Source organism: Phoca vitulina, unplaced genomic scaffold (genome assembly GCF_004348235.1).
Source record: "Phoca vitulina isolate PV1807 unplaced genomic scaffold, GSC_HSeal_1.0 scaffold3, whole genome shotgun sequence".
Lineage (NCBI taxonomy): Eukaryota > Metazoa > Chordata > Mammalia > Carnivora > Phocidae > Phoca > Phoca vitulina.
The window spans coordinates 23,426,209-23,451,523 of record NW_022589706.1 but is presented as its reverse complement, the minus strand read 5'-3'; positions in this window follow the sequence as shown (position 1 = coordinate 23,451,523).

Genomic DNA, 25,315 nt, shown 5'->3' with positions numbered 1-25,315 from the left:
CTAAATCCTGTTTAACATGTCATTTTTATGCCAAATTTCAGCTTAAGTATTATGTAGAGATATACTGTTCTAAAATTCACCTTTCGATCCACTGGATTTTATTGGATTTAGGAGAGGGCCTCTAGTTCTTCATTTGCAATTATAAGACAGTACAAAGGCAACAGTCTGTGTTGGTGAGGAAGGCATAAAATTCTGCTTTTCATTCTGATGGTTATTACTATGGTAATCTCTCACTGTCTCTGTTTCTCTGTCTGTCTGACTTCCTGTCTCTTTCTTTCTGTGTCTCTCTCTCTCAAATTCTCTGTTCCTGTTAATTTTGAGTTACCTATAGGTAAGTATCCCTTCTAGGAGCACATCTGTAAATACAACTTGTCATTTAAAGAAACACATTTTCTGTGATTGATTTATTTCACTCAGCATAATACCCTCCAGTTCCATCCACGTTGTTGCAAATGGCAAGATTTCATTCCTTTTGATGGCTGCATAATATTCCATTGTGTATATATACCACATCTTCTTTATCCATTCATCTGTCGATGGACATCTTGTCTCTTTCCACAGTTTGGCTATTGTGGACATTGCTGCTATAAACATCGGGGTGCACGTACCCCTTCGGATCCCTACATTTGTATCTTTGGGGTAAATACCCAGTAGTGCAATTGCTGGGTCATATGGTAGCTCTACTTTCAACTTTTTGAGGAACCTCCATACTGTTTTCCAGAGCCTGGTGATGGGTATTAAAGAGGGCACGTAGTGAATGGAGCACTGGGTGTTATACACAAACAATGATTCATGGAATACTATATCAAAAACTAATGATATAATGTATGGTGATTAACATAACATAATAAAATTTAAAAAATGTAAAAAAAAATAAAGAAACACGTTTTCAAAGAAATACATAACTATTGTAATATGTTATTTTGGATTAAGTATATAGAAAATTTCTCTCAATTAACAATTGGAGCCATTTTCAAAATTAGACTTCAAACATAGAGTTTATAAATTCCAAGAACAGCATTTAAAATGATATTCTTTTAAAATGAAACTCATTTTATTAAAGATTTGCTATGAGTTTGTCTATTGAAATATGTATATGTAAAAAAAATAAAACTGATATTGTTTCAAAGGTGGGGGGAAGAAAGAAAAATATCATGCATATTTAGCCTGGTGATCTAATTGCCCTTAAATCCAATGCATATGTGCACTAGTTCAATTTTGATTTGCCTCATGTACATTTCTTTGTATGTGGGTGGAAACCACAGGCACATCCTGTTTTTGTTGCCACAGGATATTTTCTCTGGCTAATCCTTGCTGCAAATTGATGTCTCACAAGCACTGCAGTTAGTATTGACATCCTCCTACCCCCGCAACACACACCATGGTATCCAACAGTGGATAAAATTGTTAAAAAGGCTTTCATTCTTTTTCTTACAGTTTAAAATTTCTATAAAGTAAAGCAATCATTTAAGATTTTATTTATTTATTTTATTATTATTTTTAAAGATTTTATTTATTTATTTGAGAGAGAGCACACATACTTTCATGAAACCACAAGGGCGAGGAGGGGCAAAGGGAGAGGGAGAAGCAGATCCCCCACTGAGCAGGGAGCCCCACTCAGGACTCGATCCCAGGACACTGAGATCATGACTTGAGCCAAAGGCAGACACTTAACCGACTAAGCCACGCACGCACTCTAAGATTTTAAATAAATTGACAATAGCAGAGGTTTATGTCTAGTCTTGAAAATTTACCTTAATTTTACATGTAGTTTGTAGGGAAGATTTCAGGATTAAGCTAATTGTGCCTACCTCAAAACATTTTAACTTTCAACTCAGTTAAAAAGATACAATTAATGTTTCATCATTATTTGTTAATTTAAGTGATTATATGCCTGACTTTCACTAAGATTAAATTCAAATGAGGTAAAATTTCAAACAGTAACTCCTTTAGGAAAAATCCTGCTTGATTTTAATGTTAAACCTTGTGGTCAGTATTTTCCAGAGTTACAAAACCGGTATTATTCCTTGACTATCCTCAGTAAATATGAGAACCACTCATAAATGTAATGACAGAGAAAGAGATAATCTGTTATCATTTATAGATTCCTTATTTTTCTATAATTATTTTCTTTATTCCATTATACCCTTTTTAAGATAAATACATGCACCCAGTTTGGAAGGGAGATATCTATAGATATCACATATCACCCCTACATAAATTAAATTTTAATTTTTTTCTATCAGCTTATTAAACAAATTCATATGATATTTAAATATGTAAGTACAAAAACAGTATGCTTCTACCAGGTATGTCCTTAAAGGATGTCATTATTCTTTGTGATTTTTATCAAGCCATCAATTGAATACCTAAAACGTTAGGTAGGCTTTTACGAAAATAAATATTATGTAGAGCTTCTGTGTGATGATGCTGCCTCATATTTATACTGTATTTTATTTATACAATATATCTATCTATTTTTTTAAAGATTTTATTTATTTATTTATTTGAGAGAGAGGAGCGAGAGAGAGAAAGAGAGAGCATGAGTGGGGGTAAGGGGCAGAGGGAGAGGGAGAAGCAGGCTCCCCATTGAGAAAGGAGACCAATGCGGGCCTCGATCCCAGGACCCTGAGATCATGACCTGAGCCGAAGGCAGATGCTTAACCGACTGAGCCACCCACATGCCCCACAATATATCTATCTTAACCAGTATTCTGTAAGCCATCCTCTTAAAAGGCATTGCCTCATTAAATCACTCTACTAGACATAGGAGGAGATTACTAAATATAAATATTTTGAGTACTGTGTAGAAGTAGCAAAAACCCTCCTTTTGTTGCCTTTGTACTGTCTACTTATACTCTCTCACCTATACAGATTCATTGTATTGCTTTATAAAGGTATCCATCCATGCGTTCCCATTTAAAATACAACATATGTAATATTTATCTTGAATGTACTTATCAGAATATTCTCAGCTAAAGCTCCTTACTGGTAAAAGTGTCAAGAGTGCTGTTGATACGGTACAAAAAGTGAAGGGTGGACAAGGGTGGTGGAGTTTTTCACAAGGAGGAAGAGGATATAGAAGGCAACAGGATGGGAAAGAGGAGAAAGTTACATGCTACTTGGCAGACCACAGGCCTCTTCAATAAAATGTAATCTTAGTTTGATGTCAACAGCTCTTGACAATAATCTCTGGTCTAACTTTTCAAACTTGTGTCTTTTCCATGTTATCTCTGTACCCAACATGCATTTAATTCCAACTGAATACTATTATTGAAATTCCCATGCCTTTGAATGCATCCTTGACATTTCCAAAGGCCCTTCCATTAGTAGGTTATATTCTTTCTCTCTCCAGTCAGTGAATTTCCATTTATCCTTTAAGATCCAATTCAAAGGCTGACTCTGTGACACCTTTCTGTATTCTTCCAAGCAGAATCACCAGCCCCTCCCTCTGATCTCTCTCAGTATAATTTATGGAATATAGTAAAGCACTTAATCCCCCTGAATTGTAGCTACTCTCTTGTTTTATCAACCAAAACAAGAGCAATTTGGAGAGTGTGAAATTAAATTGAATAACAACCACAGGAAAGAAACCGTGGGCCTTGCACAACCTTACTTTTAACCAATCAGAGGCGAAGTGTATTTGTAAAAAAAATATATATATATGAAATCTGGTAGGACTTTCCTCTAACATGAATTTTTATTTTATGATTGTTTTACAACATTTCGATGGAAAGAAGATTATATACAAATTGCATTCTTTGTGACTCCCTCTTTTGATGCCATTAGCAACATATTAACTAACTATAGAGTTTATGAGCACAGGGAAGTTTTCCAAAAAGGAGTCTGAAATTTAGTTTCACAATTACCTGGATTGGAATGCTACATTAAATGCATTATAATTTTGTATTGAGCTGTGTGTGTGTGTGTTGGTGGGAGGGTGGATTTAAAGGGCTTGGAGACCATATGTTGATATTCTTTTGATATGTAAGAAACATGCCAGTTTTGTTTCCTATTCCTTCCTAAATGTTTTTAGAGGTTGCCCTGTACACTAGTTGACAAAAATCTCACAATGTTGATGTTTAAGGGCTGTTGATTGCTGGCAGCAAAGAATTCCAACTGTGCTGGCACCCGAGATAGCATCTCCACATTTTCTTCCAGGATCATCACCTTTGTTCTAAATAGCTCCCTCATAGTGTGAACAGAAGTCATATGTTTTAGATTTTCTGCCTTGGCACCCAGGAAATCAGTATGATTGAGTAAACATATTAAGCTTCCCCTGCATTTCCAGCCTGAACAGATGTTAAGTACAAGCTGATCCACCTACATTCAACCCGAGAGACTCTACATCCACAGACTGTTTCATTTTCCTCTTTCAATTTATATAGAGGCATAGATTCTTGCTGGCGTGTATAAATGTGCCATTTAAGGCAATCAAAAATGGCTCCACATCTCACTTGATTTCCACAATTGTTGCTGTAACGATGGGCTACTGAGGAGAGAAACTTATTTCCCTGGCAGATCTTCCCACGTTGAAGCAACATGTTCGTGGAAAGCCAATATGTAGTCATTATAGCACAATTCCTCACAATTTCACAATTCACTAACAGTATGCATTTTCACAATGTAAAGCTGATTTTCCTTTAACCAAATAAAACATGAAAAGAGGGCTGGAAGCAATGGGCAATCTAGATCATTAGATGATTGATGTAAAATTAGAGAACACTTAGACTGGAATAGATTGCAAACATCAAGAGCTCAGAAAACGTGTAAGTTCTGTATTTTGAGGAAATATTTTGTTGATGCTCTTGCAGGTTTGGTAGAAACCTACCAATTAAAAAAAAAAAGGCTCAAAATAATTTACCTTCTACTTACTTCTGTTACTATTTGCAATTATTTCACATCACACATTCTTTTCTTCAAAGTTCTCAACTTGTTCACCAGAAGAGAATTTTCAGCTGTAATTCCATACCTCCTCCATTCATAGTGTTGATCTCACCTACCAGAGAAATAATTGGAACCAAGTAATCACAAGCCTAGAATTTTGTATTTGTCATGGTTAGTATTTTAATGTTGTGAGAATTGTCTAATGAGTGGCACCTGGGTGGCTCAGATCCTTAAGCCTCTGCCTTAGGCTCAGGTCATGACCTCAGGGTCCTGAGATCCAGCCTGCCTTGGGCTTCCTAATCAGCGAGGAGTCTGTTTCTTCCTCTCCCACTGCCCTTCACCCCCACTTGTGCTGTCACTCTCTCTCTCTCTTTCAAATAAATGAATAAAATCTTTAAAAGAAAGAAAAAAAGAATTGCCTAATGAAGAATTATAGTATTTGAAAGATAGTCCCTGTGAATAAGTTAAAATAAAACCAAGTGATATACCAAGTCTATACCATTGTAACTTACAATGTTTTCTATTTCCAAATATTATGATTTTCTTTTAGTAGTAATGAAAAATAGCTCTCTTTTAGTAGTAATGAAAGATAGCATTTATTGAGCACTTAACTATACATAAACACTATGAACAACTCTTTAGCGATCACAGTTGATGGTATAAGTACTGTAAACTACACTGTCTCTAAAAACACACCTATTCTTCAAATTCTGTGTTATTTATAGCATGGGAAGGCTTAAAAAAGAGGAGGTGAGAGAGGGAAACAGAGATCAGAGTAAAAGTGAGAATAATACAGTCTGATGAATTATGTAATAACGCACATGGTATTATGGCAACATAGGCAAGGGACTGGTGGGCCACAACAGCCTTTCTATTTAAGTGGCATTAAAACATTGACTGAGTTTTTTAAATTGAATGGATTTGTTAGCTCCCCAAAAAAGAGAAATCTAAACCGAGGGAAGGAAATAGTTGTAAAAGTTCACAAAATTATGAAACAAATTAGATATTCCATTTCAAGGAATATGAAAAAAAGATAACCAGAAAAAAGTAATGAAATTATTTTTATTGTGGGTGGTTGCTGACTTATGAACCTATTATAAGAGTATTAACAAACATTAGCCATATACTGGATGAATTTTCAATGTCATTATATATATATATATATATATATATATATATATATATGCCAAGACATTGAAAATTGAGAGACCCTGAGTACTTATTGTCTTTGTGCATTTCCTAGTACCACATCATGTGAAGAAATCACTGAAAAATCACTGTCTGTGTAGGTGTGTGCACACACGTATATGACTGTGTATGTGTGTAGGTAAATCTCTTATTTTTTTAATTAAAATTACTGTTAAGTCAGAAATCCCATGATATGGTATAAAGAGTATAAATGAGATTATATTAGTTGTCTATTGCAACAGGAATTGAGATAATACTTGTAATGATAATGATACTAGGAAGGAACACAGCCTTGGATTACACACCCAGGGGCCAGAAAATACTGGTTCTTTCACTAAATAACTAACGAATGCATCATTTTTCTTAATTATTCATTCATATTCAGCATTCTAAAAATTCATATGATTTTATTAATCCAGAAGACTGAATTGGGTTAATGGTATTTGTGGGTGTTAGACTATTGTAGAAAAATATTGGCTCTAGTCTATGATTAATGAGATGGGCATTGCAGATTCAAAATTGATGAGATGGACATTGCAATCCAGAGGAGAGGCTTGTGGGTGGTTAACAAAGAGAAAAAGAATCCTCCCATGGTATGAAGGCACAGGGAGTGAGTGAGAATTTTACCTGGATGATAGATGTAGGAGGGTTACTAATAGTTGGCAGTTGTAGGCAATACCTCCCTATTGTTGTAGCCTTCTTGCAGTGAGGCCGGACCATGAAACAAGTTATAGCTGAAGGCCTTTGAGTAGAATAGAGGTGTGTCGCTTTGCAGAACACTCCAGCAATCACTTCCTTTGCTAGGGCAACCATAAGGCTTTGTGTGGAGATGGTACAATCCCAGAAAAAAATGACCTCAATCATTGAAGTATTTCATGGCACCCAAATATATTGGAGAATATGGATCCTAGGTGATTTTGTGAGAGCAAGAAATAAGTGTTTGATGTTTTAAGCCACATCAATGTTAAAGTCAATTGTTACATCTGCAAAGCCTATCTTATACTGAACAATACAGTTTATCAGAAAGTCGGAAAAATAGGGAAATAAAATAGTCCTTGTACCATAGTAAATGGCTGTGAAGCAGAATATTATCTAAAACATTCCATCCTTTATATTAGTGAAAATTTGTTATATTTGCCAATGTTTAGAGCTGCAATAGTGTATTTACAGGGATTCAGTTGGATTAACCAGTACATATTCATTTTCTGTAGATGTATTTAAGTAACAAGCACAGCAATGTCATTAAATGCATGGACAAAATGAACAATGGAACACTTTATACTTCTTATTGAAAAATGAACAAATATTATTTCACTAATGAAAGCTACCACTATAATATGACATTAAGACTGAAGAGGTTCTTTTCTACCATTTAAAGGACAAATTCTAGAAAAGACAAATTCTGTAAACAAAACACTGTTGCCATGGCAACACATACTTCAGCTTTTAACCTTTCATCACACAGAAAGGATTTTAAAACATTTTTATATTTTCATAGATTGTAATAATAATACTGAGCTCTGAAGTTGGCATTTTCTGGAAGCTAGTAATTGGCAAAGCCTCAGGCCCTCAACTCCTTGACCAATCTACTAGAGAGCTGTACCCAGGTTTCTCATTACTTATAAAAATTCATTTTCTAAGCTCAGAAACTTAGACAAAAAGAGTTCTACCTGCATTATTTGAATAATGCATATTTCAAAACAAGTATTTTGCCTAAGTGTCAAATATACCTCTCTTTGAAGCAAACATTTTTATATGGGCATAGGCTGCATGTCTGTGTAGGTGTGTGCACACACGTATATGACTGTGTATGTGTGTAGGTAAGTCTCTTATTTTTTTAATTAAAATTACTGTTAAGTCAGAAATCCCATGATATGGTATAAAGACTATAAATGAGATTATATTAGTTGTCTATTGCAATAATAATAACAGTACAAACTTTTCAGCTAAAATAAGACAAATTTGTTATTTCCTTTTTTTTTTTTAAGATTTTATTTTTTATTTATTTGACAGAGAGAGAGACAGGGAGAGAGGGAACACAAGCAGGGGGAGTGGGAGAGGGAGAAGCAGGCTTCCCACGGAGCAGGGAGCCCGATGCGGGGCTTGATCCCAGGACCCTGGGATCATGACCTGAGCCGAAGGCAGACGCTTAATGACTGAGCCACCCAGGCGCCCCTCCATGTTATTAATTCTTACCTTAGTCTAGCTACATTGTTGAAGCAGTGTTGCATAAGGAAAGGAATATGCATACCAATGACCAAAAAGACCTAGTTTCAGGCCTAGAACAATAATTTGATGGTGAGTGTAACATTTTCTAAATATTTAATATGCCAGACTATCAGTTTTACTTCTATAATTTTTTTTTTCCTTATTTAGCTACACAAATGTAATTAACTGGTACGTGGCAATTAAAAATTTAACAAAATTATGTTACAGTTACTTACTATGTGTTCCTTACTATGTGTTTCTTATTAGTAATACCTGCTTGATAAATATAAGGTTTGAAAAGGGCCTAGTAGTTGGGGCGCCTGGGTGGCTCCGTCATAAGCGGCTGCCTTCGGCTCAGGTCATGATCCCAGAGTCCTGGGATCGAGCCCCGCATTGGGCTCCCTGCTCCACGGGAAGCTTGCTTTTCCCTCTCCCACTCCTCCTGCTTGTGTTCCCTCTCTCACTGTGTCTCTCTCTGTCAAAAAAAAAAAAAAAAAAATCTTTAAAAAAGAAAAGGGCCTAGTATATAGTAGTATATAATATAGTGTCTCCTTAAATGACTTATATAATTATCAAGACCATACTTATTTATACATTCAAGAATATTTAAATAGACATTGCATTATATTAGTATAGTATAGTAAAAATGGGCAGAAAATCTGAATAAATAAATACATACATACCTACCTACCTACATACATACATACCAAGCTCATATATACAGAGAACAAATGGATGGTTGACAGAGGTGGGAGTGGGAGATGGTAGAACTGGGTGAACTGTTCTTGTTTTTGTTTAGTTTAAATAAATTGAATTTTAAAAATCTACATAGAATTATATTTCCAGATATTCTTTTAAAATGCCAAGTCAGGAGCACCTGGGTGACTCAGTCAGTTAAGTGTCTGACTTTGGCTCAGGTCATGATCTTGGGATCCTGGAATTGAGTCCCACATCAGGCTCCATGCTCAGCAGGCAATCTGCTTGTCCCTCTGCCCCACGCCCTGCTTGTGTGCTCTCTCTCTCTCTCAAATAAATAAATAAATAAATAAAAATCTTTAAGATGCCAGATCACATATGTATTTAATCATTCAATTTATTGTTTTATTTTTTCAATTAATTTTTAAAATAACCAGCTTATCTATGTGCTTAGCATTATTCTAAGTAGTATTAGAGTAGTGAAAAAACAAACAAAAATTCATGTCTTCACAGAGCTTATGGTCTAAATTGGGGTCAGTGGTTAGAGAAGTCATGAAGAAAACTATACGAAGTATTGGAGATAGTAAGTGATGTGGAGAAAAATAAAGCAAGGAGAGAATGCACAGTCGTTTTTCATTTATTGATCATTTACCAGCACTGGGCATTAGAGACACCCAAAAATAGTACTAAGCATTTTCCCTGAGGCTACACTGTACTTAGTGAGACTGCCATGGGAAGGGATAGTTTCAGTGGGTGTTATAGAAGCGTAGAAGGGACCCTAAACAATTTTCACAAGCAGGCCAGGAAAAGAAAAATAGTTTTCTGGTTAGATGACACAGAACCTTAATTCAATAGATTCACACATTTAAACATTATCACACATTTCTACATACAAGTGGAGATTTTGCTCCCAAATTAAATACTAATATCATTTTAATTACCTTGACTTCCAAAAAAAGATACATGAAAATGTCGAATGACATTTCTCCTGTTTGTTTTTCTATTGCTGAATATACCCCAGAGCATTGATGAGGTTTAATATTTCCTTTGTCTTATGCAGAGATGGCCTATGGTAGTTAGCTTTATTCTGGGTTTATCCTTACTGCAGAATTAAAGAGATGCTGACCAGGATGTGGTAGCCAGCAGTGACTATTTATTTCCACTATGATGTGATATCCATTATGTTACATTTTGCAAATTCTTTCTAAGATCAAGGATCTCATTATCTCAACAAGTATTAGTGACTCCTGGGGAAAAAAAAAAAATGGGTGGCCTTTTTGAAGAACAGTTTGTAAATATGTATTATATTTCAAATGTGATTTTTCTTGGTTTATTAATACCTTTTCCAAATTAACCTCAGGAAATAAATTAGAATAAAATAATTATCATAGAGACTTTTTTATGATAGCAAAAAGTTGAAATAATCTGAATTCTCCCAAGTGAGTGTTGGTTATATAAACTGTGGTACAGGGGCGCCTGGGTAACTCAGTTGGTTAAGTGTGTGCCTTTGGCTCAGATCATGATCTCAGGGTCCTGGGGTCAAGCCCTGCGTGGGATTCCCTGCTCAGTGGAGAACCTGCTTCTCCCTCTCCCTCTGCCCCTCTCCCTTGCTCATGCTCTCTCTCAAATAAATAAATACAACCTTTAAAAAATCTTTAAACTGTGGTACATTCTTTAATACCTACTTAGCATCTAAAAAGCATGTTAAAAGTGACAATATTCATTATAATAATGGTATGGCAATATGTTCATAAGTGTTAAGTTGAAAAGTTGGATAAATGCTAGGATGAATAGTGCTATAAAATGTAAACTGCATATAAACAATAACTCTATTAAACAAGCAGATAAGATTTAAGTGTATATGGGTAAATGTTAATAATTGTCTGGATTATAGTTTACTGGCAGCTCTGTAAACCATGTGGCAGTTTCAAAAATAAGGGGGTGTGTCATTTAAAATTTCTTCTTGTAATCTCCTTTTAGATGGGTGCCATATGATTAACTTCTTTTTTTTTTAAAGATTTTATTTATTTATTTGAGAGAGAGAATGAGACAGAGAGAGAGAGCATGAGAGGGGGGAGGATCAGAGGGAGAAGCAGACTCCCTGCTGAGCAAGGACTCCAGGATCATGACCTGAGCCAAAGGCAGTCGCTTAACCAACTGAGCCACCCAGGCGCCCCTATGATTAACTTCTATAAAACTGCTACTACATCAGTTTTTTTCTGCGTCACTATACTAGGGACGATTCTCATGGTCTATCTTCACTAAATTGGGAATAGTCATTGAGGACAACCATTAAACCAATCTGAAGGTCAGAAGGAGAGAAGTCCTTATAAGCTCATTCTGTCTTCCATGGGGATCACTGTGATCTATATGCTATGGATCTAACAAATGGCCTCTAAATGTATAGACAGCTTTACCCTAATCTGGCATTTGTTATGTTCTATGGGCTAAATTGTGTCTCCCCAAAATTCATATGCACCCAATGTAACTGTATTTGAAGATAAGATCTTTTGGAGATAACAAAGATTAAATTAGGTGATAAGGGTGGGGCCCTGATCTGCCAGGATTAATGTCTTTCTAAGAAGAGATACCAGAAAGCTCTTCCCCTAGGTGCACACAAAGAAAAGGTCATGTGAGTACACAGTGAGATGGAAGCTGCTTACATAGCCAAGAGAGGAGGCTTCAGAATGCAACCTGTCTTGCCAGCCCCTTGATCTTGGATGTTCCAGGCTCCAGAACTGTGAGAAATACATGTATTTTGTTTAAGTCACCTTGTCTATGGTATTCTGTATGGTAGCTTGAGCTAACTAAAACAGTATGGAATGTTTTATAATAGAAATTCCAAATTATATGCTCTTTGCTTGAAATTCAAAATTCAAGTTCTTTTGATAATTGAGGGTCCTCTTTTTCAGAGTTTATCTTTTGTATTGTCTTATACAATTCCTTTTATTTGCCTTTCTTCACACTCAGCCTATCACTCAGAGTGACATTATCCCTAATTGGAAGTTCAGATAAAGCCCTTAATGCAAGCTATATGTAAAATTTTGTATCACATGGCAGTGAGTGAAGCGATTCACTAGTAATATATTAATATTGGCTCATCAATTCTAACAAATGTACCACGCTAAAGGAAGATCTTAAAAATAGAGGAAATTGGGGGTGGGGCAAGAGAAGGAGCTATGTGGGAACTTTTTATATTTTCTCCTCAATTCTTCTATAAACCTAAAACTTCTCAAAAACTAGTTTATTAATTTAAAAATAAGTAACTATATATTACAAATTCATTCTTTTCCCCCCATGTAATCAAGAAATACTTATTGAATGGCTACTGTGTTTTAGGCCCTGTGAAAAGGAATGGAAGTACCTTCCTGGATGGTCACATAAAGTTCTCCAGTGGAGAAGAAAAACAAACTACAGAATTCTAAAAAAAATAATTACTTTTCAAAATTGTATATTTCAAATCAAATAGTATGCTTTCATTTTAGATCCAGTTCCATTTTTTTTTGTCAAAGCTAAGATTATGTTGCAAATTATTGTCCTGAATCTTAGTAAATATTTTCAAAATGTTATCTTGGCATTATATTTAGTTTGCATAGTAGATATTTTTAAGGCAAGATTTCCAAAATATATTGAGCAATTTGTGTCCCTTCATATTCTGCATATATTTAAAATTAAGTTACTCTAAGAAAACAAGATGAAGGTGGTGTAAAATATTTCATTAAATCAGATTTTCATACCTGTGTATTGAAAAACAACAAGGGCTATATTTTAATAATACTTAAATGTGTATTTTAAAAGAAATGGGCTTTTTTCAGAATATCAACTTAAAGTATTTTATTTATAGAAAAAACAGATATATGGTTGATATAATAAAACAACAAAGCAATTTTTGTTTATTATTCCATTCTCATTTTTTTAAAAGCAGCAGTAACCTGAAATGTTTAAATGGAATAAGAATTTTACTCAACCTCTGAAGAAAATGCTGTTTTATATAAGAGAAAACTAAAAGGCTGACTACCTAAAGAGGAAAATGATTCAGCAGTTGTTTAGCTTAAGAAATTTTTACAACCCACATAGAGACATTTTCTAGTGAAAACTGAAAAGGGTAATTAAGTCCTACAGCTTCTAATCTAAAGTAATACACAAGCCATATTTTTTTTTTTTAAAGATTTATTTATTTATTTGACAGAGACACAGCGAGAGAGGGAACACAAGCAGGGGGAGTGAGAGAGGGAGAAGCAGGCTTCCTGCTGGGCAGGGAGCCCGATGCGGGGCTCGATCCCAGGACCCTGGGATCATGACCTGAGCCGAAGGCAGACGCCCAATGACTGAGCCACCCAGGCACCGCACAAGCCATATTTTTTTAAACTAAGAATTTAGTTCAAAATGCTCTGGCTAGGGTACCTGGGTGGCTCAGTTGGTTAAGCAACTGCCTTCGGCTCAGGTCATGATCCTGGAGTCCCTGGATCGAGTCCCACATCGGGCTCCCTGCTCCACAGGAAGCCTGCTTCTCCCTCTGACCCTCCCCCCTCTCATGTGCTCTCTCTCTCATTCTCTCTCTGTCAAATAAATAAATAAAAAATCTTTAAAAAAAAAAAATGCTCTGGCTATATAAATAAAATTATCACTAGAAAGTGATTCTTTGCTACCAAATGTAAACTTTATCTTTTTTGTTTGTTTGTTTAAATGATATTCTACAGGAAATCTGTTTCCGAACCATTGATTACATTGAATTTCCAAGGTTAATAGTAAATGGTGTGTGTATGCACTCATGGGTTATTGTTGATTATGGCTAGGCTATTAAACAGCCACCTGAAAATCCTGGGGTATTTCTTACATATCTGAATGGATAGAGAGAGGAGTCAGTGTGAATATTTTTGCAACCACACCTCACGTTAAAGGAAAACTGGAAAAAAAATGCTCTTTATTAATAAACAAATTAGTAAGAAACAAATCTATACCTCAATATGTTTAGATTTGAGATTGTTCTGCATCAGTTACCATTTATACATATCAATTAAGGAGGTGAATTCCCCTAAATCCTTACAAAAAAAAAATAAAGGACCTGACTTCAAATGACATCTCTATAGATTATAGAATAGTCTTTCTGATTATCCTCATCCAGAACTTAGCTTATTTTCTGAGGCTAATATATTGTTCAAGCATATTACAATTTAAAAAATCACCAAATAACCTGTATTTTTGTGCATGTGTACATCTTTCTTTCCTTAACTAGATTATGAATCCCTAAACACAGAATGTGTATTGCATATGCATTTGTTTTGACTCTTTCTTAATATTTCTAACATTGGAGGCACTAAAATATGTTACTTGAAGAAGAATAATTAAAAAAAATGAGAGAGAAGGAATTGTGACATGTTGGATGATTTAAGTTATGTGCACTGTGGAGTTACTCTAAGTCTTTTGAGTGTGTTTTCCAAGTTATATCCCAGCAAAATTGATAAAATTTAAAATAATTGATTCAAGATGAGAAACCTAAAGTACTTCAGAATAGTAGATGTGTTAAAAGAAGCAACAGAGTATTATTCATTGTTCTCCCCCTGCGCAATACAGTATGGTTAGGAGAAGTTCTAGTCTCAGCAGAACTTGACAATAGCAGGTCGAAGGAAGGCTCAGCATGTTCTACCAAGAATCACTTGACCTCCATGTATGTATTCCAATGATTATATGTGAGGGTTTTGGGTCATAATTTACTTAATTAGCTTGCTCTGCTTTCTTAGATTTAGAAACAAGAATAGTTTAAATACTAAGTATTTGAAGAGCAGGATTGTTTGTTCATGTTTCTGAAAGTTGTGTAATTTTCTCTGTGAAATGTGAAGATGAAAATTAAACTCAATGAGTATTATCAACGTTAGTATAAAATGTTCGTAAAGGTCCATTTCGATGTGAAAAGGGTGCAGTTATTTTGGAGGTCTTATTTAAATAGAGTAGGGGGCACTGTTTTCATGAGCTCTTTTCGCATCTCATAGAACAGATGCTGTTCCCCTTTTTCCACTTTTGTCAGAATCTCTGTTTCTTTTCATCCGTATTGCTGCCTTGACCAGATATAAAAGTTTTTATTAGTTTATGCCATTTTCTCCACACTTCAAAATTTTAATATAAATTTTCGTTATGGTTATCTTTGTAGAGTTCCTATAAATGCATAGCAAATTTAAGACAAGAATGAGAAATATACATACACCCAAAATAATGCATATATTCCTACAGAAGTAGATCAAACCTTTCTTTCTCACAAAGTGAAACTGAATTTCATTTATTGGTAATTCTTGACTACTAGTAATTCTTCAGAAAGATTATATCTGTTCTGTTTTACTATTTAATGGAATCATCTAGCACTATAATCTAATGTGAGTTGCTTCAATTGCTTTTGCAGGTAGATGAGGGACAAATTTTAAATCAGAAATAAATCACTGAAGTATTTCATTGCCTTAATACTATTACCAAGCACCCCTAAATAGAATGGCACATATATTTCTAAATTTTCACTAGTATTTTAAACAACATAAAAGCCTTGCGTAGAGAAAACTAATTACAGTCTAAGTAGTATTTATTGGAAGTAACTTCCAAGCAATGAGAATGGTATCATGAAACATTGAAAATTTGAAGGCGCTTAAGGATATTCATCCAATCGTTTGTGCCAAAGTTATAAATAGTAATTTACAATAAATTATTTATTAAGAATCACACAATGACACACAAACACACATCCACACACTCGTACTACACCCACATCTACCACAACCACACACACTGCCACACACAGTGTTCAAAGATTATTCTGTAATTTGTTAATGACTCAATGAAAAGGGGAATAAATGATTACATGAAATATTTACATGCCAAGAGTTATCTTTTAATACAGCTCAGACTTTGAAGTACAAAAAAATCACAACAAGCAATATTTCTTATCTGGGTTAATCCGTTATCCTCTCAGGAATTAAGCAAAACCATTAGGTGTCTTCCCATATACGACATACAAGCACATTTAAGCAACAACACCACCTACTTGACAAATGGGATTACATTTTATTGGAATGACTTGTTTTTTTCCCTGCCAGTTGATATTAACTATATGATATAATGATTGCTTTATATAAAACAAAATTAGTATTCAGAATGTGCTTTAAATTGTACAAATTTTTTTTGAATTTTGGTAGCAACAGTGTTTATATTTTAACTGCTAATAATACAGTTATATTACTCTTATAAAAAGCTCATTCTATAGATATATAATTGTCCATGAGTGACTTTTTAAGGAACACAAATGCAATTATATTCAATTAAAAGAAAATTGAAATATTAAGGAAAGAGCATACAATTTGCCGGTAGCACTTTCTATTGTTATCACAGTTGGATTGCTTAAGATGCTGGATTGAGGTCATTTTCTTAGTCATCTTCATGCTCCACTAACAAAAATCTGTGCTTTCAGCTTTTCTCTGAAGTGGCCCTGTCTCAAGGATTTTCAGGATGAGTTTCCTAAACTGTATACGCCTTTTAATGTTATCTTAACTTGGTAAACACACTAGCAAAAACCAAAAATCTCAGAACAATGCTAATTTCTCAAGCTAACCAGCATGCCAGGTAGAACAAATTGAAAACACTACAAGATGGACAACACCGGTTATAAAGATCCACTGTCAAGACCAATTTTGTTTTAAAAGAACGAGTAAAAAGAGAAAGAATCAGTGGCATCTACAGCGGCTTACCGAAGCACCTGGTCAGTGTAATGCACGGCTGATGGTGCTTGTCCCACGTGAACTGGGAGAAAAGGAGCTACAGTCAAGGTTATGCCAGTGTTGCCATGAGACTCCGCGGGTACAGTGAGCTTGATTGAAAGAGCCGCACGTGTATTGCACCTTACTTGCAGATCCCATCTGGCTGTTATTAACACTTGTTCAGAATATTTGTCCAAGTATTTACATTTAGCCCACCTTGTCATTGTTCACTGTCCTCAAAGAGCAGACATATAATTATCCAGCTCGGGGGGAAAAAAAAGGCAGTGATTTTAAAGAACCACATGACACAAGATGGAGCTGTAGAATGCAAAATCGTGCTGTAATTCTGCAGGGAAGCCAAAAAGGATGAAATCTCTGGGAAAGGAAGCCCCTGAAGAAGAATGGGCTTGTGTACATTCCCAAACAAGTTTGTTTGGCTCTGGTTTCATTTGAGAGATGACTTATTGACCTAAATGAGTTATATGGGTAAGATGCAAATTAGGAAGAAAAAAAAAAACATGTTGGAACATAGATGACATGTAGTCAAATATTGTTAATGAAGTTGCAGCTAAAAATATGAATTTTGTGTTTAATAATTTCACACCACAGTGAAAAACACAACTTGTTTTCTCTCAAATTGGTTACACTTCAGTCCTTCGTGTGTGTCCTTTTTGATGATGCATTATGGAAAGGCCTAATTGTTTGATTTTTGACTGCTGATTTAGAAACCTTTCTAGTTGTTTGTAAAGGGAAATAAGACAGTAAAGATTTTCTTCTCCTAGTCAATATCAAAGGATCTAATTCAGCTACTAATTTTCTAAATTTCTGTTAATTTTCTTTTACATATTACTTATTTTGGCCAAATCTTGCTAAAATATGAATAGCTTAAATAATTAGTCATATGTACCCTTTTATGTGACTTAGTAGATTAGAAAGCCCTTTCTAGAAGTTTTGTCCCATCAGGCATTATCATTATAATTCATGATATTGATAATAATATGTACAAAGTACAATGACTTCCTTTAAAAAATTCTGCGAGGAGGAATTAAATACAAATATAATCATATTTTGCACTCTTATTTACTTATGATTTATCAAGTTGCTACATTTTTATTAGATGTAAAATGTTAATAAGCAAAATAATTGTTTGACTTGGAATTGCATATCTGTCAGCAGAAAAATCATGTAGGTTAGAAAGCATTCTTTGCAAAGTTAGAATAATATTAACAGAGAAGTTGCCAGTACATTTGCTAAATGGAAAACAAATCAGCAATTGTACTTTTTTTTATAAAAAATATTCAAGGCAAGAATGTGACGGAAAGATATTTAGAAAAAATACTTTTTCACAAACCATTTGAAGGCAATATTCTTTTTTCCCCCTAAAATTCATGTTTGTGAATTAAATGTGCTTGTGAAATCTCATTACTAGCAGGTTCAATGTTATATTTTCTATTTTATGGGTCATGGCGCCTGCTATCCTAATTGATTCTAGAGCCTCATCAAAGGATGATAAATTGTAGAACATCTGTGAATAGAAATTGACAAATTCATATTACCATTGTGGTAGCAACTACTTTATTAACAAAATAATCTAACCTTTCTCATCAGAAACTTATAATAGATGTAAAATAAAATATAGCCTTTCTCCATTGCATCTGTTACATTTTACAGCTATTTAAGGTATAATTTTAGGCGTAATTAACAAATCCATAAAAACAATAAGTAATATAAAATGAACAGGATATATTTAAAATAAATATTAACATTAGTGAATATTAATATATATGTGCAACCTAAATATAGCAACAAAATTAGGCTAGTGCTCAATTCCACCCTGCCCTAAGTTTCCTAATGACTCTTATAAATCTTTTCTCCTTCAAAATCTATCCTTTAGAGAACTGATGATTGTTTTCTATCACTGGAGATCAGTTTGCATTTTCCAGAATTTCATATTAATGAAATCTTATAGTATGTCTGTCTGCTTTCACCCAGGATAGTGACTTTAAGTTTCATCCACATGGTAGTCTATATTGACATTTTGTTCATTTTTATAGCTGCTTAGTATTTCATTGTATGGACATATCACAATTTGTTATCTATTCACCCATTGGTGGATATTGGGTTATCTCCCATCTGGGACTATTAGAAAAAAAAAGCTGCTGTGGACATTCAAGTATAAGTCTTTATGTGATCATATATTTTCATTTTCCTTGGGGTAGCTTTCCACTCCAGCTGGTGGAACCACACACTATTCCAGGCCTTGGGTGAAATTTTGGGTGAATTCTCAGCTCTTTTCTGTTGGTTCTTTCCCTGACCTTGGTAGTTATTAATAAAATTAAATAAGTACTCAGCTAAAGACTTGAAGAGAACCCTTCGAAGGGCTTCAGAGCCCTTTTTCTCTGCAGCTCTGTTCTCTCTAGGACTCTGCTCCCCCCCACTTCCTCTCCCATTCCCCTGAATTTTAGCTTCTGCCTCTTTCAACTCTGTCTATGTAACCTAGGGAGGCTTTGGGCTCTATTTGGTTTCACCTCCCTGTGCCACAGTCCTGAGACTCAACATCATAAGCCAGTGCAATTGGAAGGCTCACTTGTTTCTTTTCTTTCAGAAATCACTCCTGTTCTGAAATGTCTGAAAATCACCTTTTTATATATTCATATATTTTTTCCAGTTGTTGCTGTTGTTGTTTAAGGAGAAAGGGAGAGGGATAAGTTTGGTCTCTGTTACTCTGTCATGGCCAGAAGGATGTATCACCTGTAAACTCTTAAATTAAAAGTCAGGAGGAAAGTGACATCCTTTCCAGTTTGTAATCTGCCTACCTTAGGAAATTGGCAAGGCAGAGTTGGACTAGTTTTCACTAGTCATTGCCAAGTTGCCAAGTCCAAAATATTTCATCAATTTTTCCTTGTGTTAGAGTCTCCTGAATCCCACTGAAATATGCGGTCTGCTTCCTCCTGACTTCTCTGTCAAAGGGTCAGGCAGTGATTTTCACAGGATAATTAGGAAACCATGAACAGAATAATAAATTTCCTACAATGAATTGCTATTGCCACCCCCTAACTCAGGCTTTTTCTGCAAGAGTTAATGTCTATTCTCAATCTCCCTAAAGATTTCCCAGAGTTTGTTATTTTTTTTCTGGCCAAGAGTAGATTTTGGAAAAGAAAGCAGGAGCAATGCTACTTTACCATCTTGACAGGAAACATAAGCTAGTCCTTTTTCTTTTAACTACACACATTTTATTATTATCTTTGTTCCCTTTGAGGGTAGTCTGTTTCCCAGGAACTTCCCCCAACACCCTTAACTCATTTTAACTAGCATTGATTTAAATTGTTTTATTGAGTGCATGCAATCCACATGCTCTTACTGTGAGAGAGGATTGTTATAAAGATGAGTGTGAGATGTTTCTAAGCCTCATGGAACTCATACCCAGGTTTGAGAGACTGGTGCTAGTGATAAAGGGCCAAGTGATAAAATGAGAAATGTTAGAAGCCATCAGAGCAGAGAGGTACCATCTTTAAGATGTACATCTTTTTCTACCAGAGGCAAAGTGACTTCAGCCCAAATGTATCTGCCGAATGACAATGAAATTTTAAAACAGTAACCACATTTCCACCACTAGTAAATCATTTTTGTTTTGTTTTATTCTCAGAGATATATTCAACCTCACCTAACTTTTGCCTATAAATGGTACATTTCAGGACTATCAGTAATTTTTTGAAGGGAATGGAAAGTGTGTGAAATTTATATTATGATTAAATTTACTGCTGGATTTTAGTATTTTGAAATTTGGGTTAAGTTGATTTTTTGGGGAAAAAGTAGATAAATGGAGAAATACAAAGATTTAGGCTGTCATTGATGACTGTAAACCAAACATCAGATATTTTGATAAGCCTCTAGTTTCCTCAATTTTAGAATAAGTATATCATAGAAAATTGTGATAAGTTTTGTATACAAATAATAGTTGAAGTGTGTTATTTCACTTTTAATGGATTTTTAATTATTAATTTTTAAATATTAATAGTTTTATAAAATGTCTTGATTGATATTGCATGACTGTAAACTGCTCAGAACCCTACTTAAAATTACATTTTACTTTATTTATTTATTTTTAAGATTTTATTTATTTGAGAGAGAGAGAGCACACAAGCAAGGGGAGTGGCAGGCAGAGGGAGAAGCAGACTCCTCACTGAGCAGGGAGCCTGATGCAGGGCTTAATCCCAGGACCCTGGGATCATGACCTGAGCTGAAGGCAGACGTTTAACCAGCTGAGCCACCCCAGCACCCCAATTACATTTCATTTTAATATCAATTGAATGTGAGTATGTGATTTGGAATCTGTATGTCCATAAATGTTCAAGTTGTGGGAAAATTGGCATCATTAGAAAAAATGCTGTAGCTTTGATTATTCATATTTCCCTTAACTTATTCAAGTTCATACGCTTTATTACTAACAGGCAAAAAATGATAAAGAGATGACGTGGGAATGGCATGAAATGGTACAAAAAGTAACTAAAAAAAGATATCATACTGACAAATGAAACAATTTTAGCATAAACATTTCTTCCAGTGAAAACTTTTATTGGGTAGAGACTTTAGTAATTTAATGAAATAAAATGTAAATATATGTTAATAAACATTTAAAACTATTTCCATTACATGTAATTTGATTTTAATATAAAATCATCTTGAAATTATGGTAAAATAATAGAATATAATTTTTCTAATGGTAGTAATGACGAAATAGTTCATGTTCTTTCAAAATATTGGGAGCCAATAGAATTCTTTAAAATACTTAGATTTTTAAGATATATTGCAGCAGGTAAATAATGCCTGGCATTTTAATTTCAAACATTTGCAATTATAGCTTTTCAGACCAAACATAGTAAATTTTAGAAGATTTAGTCATTATGTGCTTTATTTGCTCAGAGGAATTATTACTTCTGTTAAAAAATATTAGGTCATCAATAGTTCTTATTAATTAAATAGAAAAAATAATATATTGCTTGGTATTAGATTTATTAAAGGTTTTTATATAGTTTTAATTCAGTTTACAATATAGCAAATAAATATGATATAGTTCTAAATATAGTACATTTCTGTAATTTCTCTGGTGATGTGACAGCAAATAATTTCATCATTTTATTCTATCAAAGTGGTTACAGTGTAGACCCAAAAGGAAAACAGAAGCCTGGTACAAGCATCTCAGGCCCTCAAAGAATGAAATCTGTAAAACACTTTAAGGATCTGTAAGGTGTGAAATATTTGGCACAGTCTTGAAATGAATTTTCCTGCAAAGATGGCAGAATGAAACGGTAACTTCTGCTATTTAAATCCACTATCCTTTTAGACTCCTCTAGTCTCAGTAGCTCAGCGGCAGTCCCTCAAACCTGAAATGATTTCTTTCCTTTTTGATCGGGTCCCCACGAACGCTGCGTTTGGAGACTTCAAGCTGGCGTTCACCTTTCCTGAATTTCTTCCTTCAAAGCAGGTCATGGAGCAGTTAAATGGGCAGTGCCGGCGGTAGTCCATTGGGGGAGGTGGGCTTCAAAAACTACAAAAGTAATGCCCGTTCTCCCGCCATTTCTCTGGGGACTGGCTAGGCTGGTTCTTTTCTGGAACTTGACAGACCTCAGTTCTTTTTTCTCTGCCACTCTTGGAAAATAGAGTCAAAAGTTCCCCTGGGAGCTTTGCTGTATTTGTAGTCACTGCATTTTATCTCCTGGGACTTCTCCACAGCTAGTGATTTTTTATCTAGAGTACAGAACAACCATTGTGCCTGTGTTGTGTGTGTGTGTGTGTGTGTGTGTGTGTTTTAATGAAAATGAAAGTAAAAGCAAAGTCTTAATATGAGAAAAAACTTTCTATGATATATAATATATGGGACTCGTCTTTCAACAATTCAATCAACAAACATTTGTTAAATACCTAGTCTGGGACAAAATGCTGGCATTCTGAGTGCTGGGGATAAAGCAGAGAATAAAACATTGTCCTGTTCTCAGGGAGTTCATCTCATAATTATTTTCAGCACGACTGTTACCGGCATTCATGCTATACCAATAGATTTAGAGTTTGTGTGTCTGTGTGTTTTAAGTAAGCCTATATGAAGAATTCAACTGTAAAAGCAATATGAGAGCATAATAAAAATAAGATAACCTGTATAGAATTGTACAAACTAAAGAAACATTTTCACTTCACATTCTGAATGCCCTTACACACTTTGATGTAGATTGCTTTCTTCACTAAACAAAATAGCAAGGAAATGTTCCTCTGTCATTAAGAAACCACTTAAATTTCATCATAGGTAGATCAGGTGCACAATGCTTCACTGATGAGTAGTATTGTCCTTTCATTTTTTACTATTACAATTGTGCTACAATTTCATCCTTGTAGGTAAATTTTGAGACTCTGGTATTTTATTTTATTTTTTATTTTTAAAGATTTTATTTATTTATTTGACAGAGAGAGACACAGTGAGAGGGGGAACACTAGCAGGGGGAGTGGGAGAGGGAGAAGCAGGCTTCCCGCTGAACAGGGAGCCAGATGCGGGGCTCGATCCCAGGACCCTGGGATCATGACCTGAGCCAAAGGCAGACGTTTAAAGACTGAGCCACCCAGGCGCCCCAAGACTCTGGTATTTTAGATCAAAGTCATAGTGGCAAAACTGTAGCCTCAAAGAAAATATCCTTACTTATAATTTTGATTCATATTGTTATTCATTCATTTGTTCAATAAAATCATCATGAAACACTTACTATATACTAGATACTGCTGTAGCCACTGAGGATACAACAAAAAACAATAGACAATATCCACATTTTCCTAGAGTTTTCATTCTAGTTAGACAAAAAATAATAAGTAAACAAATACACACATCATTTGTAAAATAGAGATAAATGCTATGGAGAAAAATGAATGAAGGTGGAGTTGCTATTTTACACAGGTGGTTAGGGAAGTCCTCCCAGAGAGATGACATTGGAGCTGCTACATAAAGTGAGGAGAGATGGAACCTTGAGGATGGGTATCTGGGAGAACTGGGCTCTGGAGAAAAGAAACCATCAGATGCAAAGGCTCTGAGCCAAAAGGTTTGTGTTCTATTTGAGGAGGTCATTATAACTGGGGGTGACCTAGAGTAAGGAAGAATGGGGAAACTGAGGTGAGAGAGGTAGGGGGGATCAGATCATAGAGGGCATTGTAAGTCACTGTAAGTAGAAAAGAGTAATGTAATCTGTCTTATATTGTTAAAAATTGTACTAATTAAATTTCCTACTAACATTGTACAAGAAGTTCCATCTATTTGAAACATTTATTGTGTTGTTGATTGCCCCTTCTTTTTTAGTTTCATTACCAGATATTATCTTCTTGCTATTTCAAATAACATCTTTTACCCCATTATATCCATACATTTGTGAGGATCATTGCATATGATATATATGACAAAATGAGAAAATGTAACATCATAAAGAGCCTACAAGTCAAAAAGAAAAATGCCAATGATGCAATAGAAAGATGTAAGTTTTGTCAGTGCAGGAGTTTTTACCTATTTTGTTTACTGATATATCCTTAGTACCTACAAGAATATCTGGCACATAGTAGTTGTTCCTACAAGAATACCTACAAGAATATCTGGCACATAGTAGTTGTTCAATAAATAGTTTCTCAAAGAAGGACTAAATTTGCCATTATATGAGCAATGAGTAATTTGAACAATGAATGAAAAAATTCAAGCATGTGAAGAGATATTAAAACCCATTTATTATAAGGTAAATGCAAGTTCAACTAGAGTTATATAACATTTTTTACCAATGAGATTAGCAGAGATTAAAAAGTTTAAAAAAATGACACACTGAACTATAGGTAATTTTGGCAATAAAGAACTTTCATTTTTGGATGTGTACATGTGTGCATTGATTTTATTAGTCAATTAAATATTGGAAACATTTTAGATGTCCAAACATATAGATATATAGGGGACTGGCTTATTAAATTTGATATATCCACCCAGTGGGATATTATTCAACCATTAATGCAAAAAGCATGTGTGTATGTGTATGTATGTATTTATTAAGTACATATACATATGTCCAAAATTAATAGTCTATTAAACTATAGCACAGAACTATATATATATGTGTATATATATATATATATATATATATATTTAGTATTCCTTGAATTGTAGAAATATAACTGTCAAAAATAAGATAATTTAATTTTGATATGTCACATAATCTTCTACTAATATAACCTTTATTCTTAGCTATGCTACATATGCTACATAAGCTTGTACATTCTTAGCTATGTTGAATTTTATAAAATATTTTCTTTTCTTTTTTTTTTTTTTTTTAAAGATTTTATTTATTTTTTTATTTATTTGACAGAGAGAGAGACAGTGAGAGAGGGAACACAAGGAGGGGGAGTGGGAGAGGGAGAAGCAGGCTTCTTGCAGAGCAGGGAGCCCGATGCGGGGCTCGATCCCAGGAACCTGGGATCATGACCTGAGCTGAAGGCAGACGCTTAACGACTGAGCCACCCAGGCGCCCCTAAAATATTTTCTTTTCTGACTTCAGTTCAGTCTACAGTAAATTATACAAATGTACATTTCA